Below are 5,002 nucleotides of genomic sequence, written 5' to 3'. Positions count from 1 at the left end.
GCACCAACACCAGCACTGAAGCAGACACACGAAATTGTATTGCGGTTACTGAATAAGCCACCATCAGAAGGAGGAGCAAACGTCATGCCACCTCTGTCATGCAGCAGCTGCTTGATTTGCACCACGATGAGGCAGCCACTGCTGCAAAAGCAGCCAGAAAGTCGAGGAAACTTATGAAAAAAGTGGTTAAACCTACAAGACGAAGTAAACCTCATGCAAGTCACGATGTTGCAATTAATGCAGTAGCATTTTGCAGCAAAAAAATAAATAGGAGAAATTAAAATACAGCATGTTCTATTTATTGCCCCCATAGAGGCATTTAATTTTAGACACCACAGAAAAGTTAAGTCATGGGAAATGTCTCTGGAAAGCAAAAGCAGTAGGGCCTTCTATGCCAAACTGCTGATTTTCGTTAAAATACCAAAAATGTGCTTACAGTCTTTCAAGCTTTCTATGCAGAAATACACATACACTGCTATATTACTATGGACAATGCTCAAAAACGCACTACACTGAAATAGGCTTTGATGGTAGAACTCTTTCATGACAAAATACCCTGAATTTACGATTCGTTCTCCCATCCCGAAAGTCGTACATCTGGAACCGCAGAGAACATCACAAATATCGCTGGGTGACGCATTCATGCAGCTGTGCACACGAAAGTAGCCTTGCAGGCAAAATTCATGACCTTTTTTAAGTTAAAAGGAAGAAATGCAGCGACAGCGTTTAGAACTTCTGCAGCACCTGGTTCAGACCGATTTGCTGTGGCTGTGGTTGAGGCCGGCTTTCGTCGTCGAAGCGAACACACTCAATGCAGTTTGCGTCGCATTTGTCACTCCACCCTTCAGAAAGGTTGTGCAGTGCCCGCAGGGGCGTCTGCATAAGCAGCTGTTTGGTGTACACCATGTACCTGACCGCACGAGGGTTGGACCCTCCCACGTGTAGCCGTGCACGACTTAACCGCGTCTGGGGAAAGTGGGATCCTGGGAGTTCCGCCGATGCCGGGCGTTTGGGCCTTTAATGCCCACCGACACAGGTAACAAACCTCTTTGGCCTCTACTTCTCAAAGATGGTGCCTCTAGACTGAGACACCTGGAGGAAAGTCGTGTTTTCCTGTCCCTCTCTTGAATCTTCGTATTTCTGCATGACTTTTATTCTCTACTGTATGCTTTTCCATTTACTCCCAACATTCCCGGCAACAGAAGTTAACCTTGTCTTTCATAACCACCCTTGGTTACACGTATTTGGTTATAGCGGTACCGTACAGATGGCGTTCGTGGAACCTGTGTTTACAGGTCCTAAAGCATCTCCTCGCTGGGCTCAATGGTGGGTGACTGGCGTTGCTGCCGAATAATTCACCCTGAGATATGACAAGTTCATTCCCACACTCCCCGAACCCTCTCAGGTACGAGGGCGCAGCGAATAAGTTTTCAAGCTTTTTGGGCGAAGTATTGACGATTGTGTACGATTTCATGCAGTGCACCCTGTGAAATAACCTAAAAACAGTAAAAATGATCTCACCTTTTCTGCGAGCAAAACCCTGAAGGAAGTTCTTGGCCCACGTTATAAGGTCTCGAAGTTGACAAGCGGTGGTTTCCCTCCGGAACTCCGCGAAAAAAGCAATATGAAAGGCTGTCTAATCTATTGCCATTCTGGGATCTCCCAGTGACAATGGCACCACACCGCACTATGAACACTACCTGTTGATTTGTTTCCGATGCTGATCAAATGGAGCTGATAGCTGAACTACTAGAAGGCTGCAGAGATCAGAATGTGTTGAGTGTCAAGAGAATGAACGGGAGGGGTGATGGTAAAAAGATCGAAACGGAGCACTTAATTCTAACTTTCGGATCAAGTGTGCTCCCTGAGACCATTGAGGCAGGGTACCCGCCTTGGTTGCTTGGTGGCTATGGTGTAGGGCTGCTAAGCACGAGGTCACAGGATCGAATCCCTGCCATGAAAGCCGCATTAAGATGGGGGCGAAATGCGAAAAGAACCCTTTACTTAGATTTAAGTAGCCGCTAAAGAACCTCAAGTGGTCCCAATTACCGGATTCCCCCACTACGGAGTGCTTCATAATGAGATCGCGGTTTAGGCACCTGAAACTCGATATATATTTTTTAAAATTTTAATTGAGGCAGGGTACTTAAAGACACGGGTGAGACCCTATATCGCGAAACCTCTACGTTGCTTTAATTGCCAAAGATTTGGCCACAGTTCACAGAACTGCCGAGGCCGCAAGATTTCTGCTAAATGGAGTGGCCAAGAATATCAATTCTACAATTGCGAGAATGTTCCACACAGGGTGAACTATGATGGCGACCATGCCGCATACTCGCGGTCCTGTGCATCCTGACAAAGGAAAAAAAAGACATAGAAATCAGTGACGGAAAACATATCGTTCAAGAGGCATGCAGGCGCGTAGCGTACCTGCAAAATAAAAGCTTTGGCGGAGTGGTGCGTCAGGGGGCAGCGCCATAACTCCCTCTGACGGCTGTCCGGCCGACACACAGTGGCGGCAGTGACGCCATCCGCGCTCCAGTCGGCTGCAGCTGGTTGTGCGCTGCCGCTTCAGAAGAAGCGACCATGGACCTCAAGGCTGGGTGTCTGAAAGGCCTCGTCCCAGGAGACGAGGCATTTTCGACAAGCACACCGCTCGCTAGAACGCATATCCAGCGGTTCTGAAGAGGTAATGCACACAACAGCGACCCAAACGGCGCGCTTAGCGTCAAAGGAGCGGCACGTGTATCTCTCGACCACTCCAAGAGATAAACTTCGCATTATGGCACCCGGAAAGGTATCTGTGAGCTAACTCCTCTTCCTTCAACACACAGCACAAAAACCCTTTAAGCATGGATACACAAATATTACCCTAAAATGTCAGGAAATGTCGAAAACCTCGATGACGTTAAATAAATCCTACACGGGTTTGATACAAAGGTGCTGTGTGCTCAAAAGACGCACTTTAAATCTACACAAGCAAATGTTTCGGGAAGACAGAGACGACGCTATTGCGTCTGCTTGTGGCGTAGCAATATCGCAGACAAGTCTGCAACTTGCCCACATGTGGCCCTTCCGACGGCGCTTCAGGCAATGTAAGTCCTGGCAATACTTTTTATTAAGTTGGTCACTGTATGCTCTATACACATACCCCCAAGTTATCTTTTGGGAAGAATTTTTATAATTTTGTTGATCCGTTTATGGCACCCTGCATACTTGGGGGTGAAATTAAAGCTTGCAACACATTCTGGGGAGACTGGCGATGTTACCCTAGCGGTCGGCTTATAGCAAACTTTCGTGTGCGCTCATGTGCGTGCCTCTTCATTAAGGAGGAACCGTCATGTTACAGTCTTTGTCATAATTCATATTCATCAGCAGACCTGGATTGGCTCTGCCTCTCTATGGGCCGATTTAGAATGACATGTAAAAAAGAGACCATTTGGAATTGACCACTTGCCAGTAACTCTAAACGTAGCATTCAAACATATATACCTTCCTCATGTCTCTCGCTGGAAACTAGCCGAGGCTAATAGGAAATGATTTAGTGAATCACAAGATTTTGTAAGTAATTTTAGTATAGATCCTGTCGCATCATATTCTACCACTTTTATCATTGACGCAGCAGAAAACTTCGTCCCCCAAACAAAAGGTGGCTCAAGTGGAAGATGAGTTCCCTGGTGGAACGAAGACTGCAGGCAAGCTCGGAAGAAAGAAAACAAAGCATGGGGCATTCTGCGCCGATACCTGCTGCAGAAAATCTTGTTGACTCCACACAGTCTAAATCACAAGGGAGGCGCATGCAACGGCAGGCAAGGAGAGCAAGCGGAAGAGCTTTCTATCGTGAATAAATTTTTATACTCAAGAAACAAAATTGTGTAATTGTGTAATGCGCTTAGAATACTAAGGGAGAGTAATTGCACCCGCTGCCCTTGGTAAACAATCAAGGAAACAGGTTGGAAGACCTGGCAGACGCTCTTGGACCCAAATTTCAGTATTATCTAGCTTGGTATTTATCATACATAGACATCTCTTAAACACAAAGAAATTGAACGTCGCAAGACACTAGACTGCAAATGCATGAGAACCAATATATATAACCGTCCATTCAACATTGTTGAGCATAGAGCAAGCAGCATTGAACGCTTGCAAAAGCTGTGCGCTGGGAGAATACACGATCATGTGTGGCATAATCAAGAACATGCATACGGACATACGAATTACATTGCTCGTACTTAATAACACTTGGGCATACGTTTTTAGGGTACTTTATACGTGGGGTAAACGTTGCCTTTGAGTCGACTATGGTGTGTAGAAATTTGTGTTCTGTGGTCACCGGCACGTGATGTTTGTGCAGAAGTCTCTCTTTCATGTGAAAAAAACACTCGCTATGAGGATTTAGCTTAAAACCATTTTCTCCTAGCCATTTGCACACTTTGCTGAAGCGAACCTAAACACGTCGCTCACAGATTTCGAGGTTACACGACTTGAATCCTAACAGTATTGCATCTACGTATACGGAATAAAACATATTCCGGAGTATCTTTACCGCAAAGAGTTTATTTTTGCAATAAATGTGTGCAGCTGAATACCCAAGATTGCGGTAACCCAGTTTCTTGAATAAATGACCTGTATGGAGCATTGCAGATTCTACAACGAAATGTGCTCTGTGATAAGCAACTTTCCATTACATTCATCATGTTGCCTTGAATACCTATTTCTGAGAGGTCTCGTAAAGTCTCATATCGCAAAGTTGTATCGTATGCATCTAACATGTCAAAAAACACGGAAAAGAAAGAACTGATAAAGGCGTCGCGATTGTTTGCCCCAATCCGCACGAGATAGTCGGTAGTCGACAGACCCTATCTGAAACCGCACTGATAAGGGTCAAGCATTTTGTTTACTTTAAGCAAGTGCCAAAGACAACTGCTTATCCTTTTTTGAAGAGCTTGTCTAAGCTGCTTGTGAGTGCACCTGGCCAGTAGCATGATACGTAGGATATGTC

At 45.4% G+C, this 5,002-nt stretch overlaps 1 long non-coding RNA gene across 1 annotated transcript; it reads left to right on the top strand.

Moving 5' to 3' along the window:
- Positions 1-744: 744 nt before the first annotated feature.
- On the top strand, positions 745-3,871 carry LOC135910192 (uncharacterized). The gene is made up of 2 exons (XR_010566932.1): positions 745-1,036; positions 3,623-3,871. It is a non-coding gene; the product is annotated as an uncharacterized lncRNA (long non-coding RNA).
- The last annotated feature ends 1,131 nt before the right edge of the window (positions 3,872-5,002 follow it).

The sequence above is a fragment of the Dermacentor albipictus genome, chromosome 8 (assembly GCF_038994185.2).
Source record: "Dermacentor albipictus isolate Rhodes 1998 colony chromosome 8, USDA_Dalb.pri_finalv2, whole genome shotgun sequence".
In the NCBI taxonomy this organism is placed as follows: Eukaryota; Metazoa; Arthropoda; class Arachnida; order Ixodida; family Ixodidae; genus Dermacentor; species Dermacentor albipictus.
The sequence above is the reverse complement of the archived record's forward strand: the minus strand, read 5'-3'. Positions and strand labels throughout refer to the sequence as shown.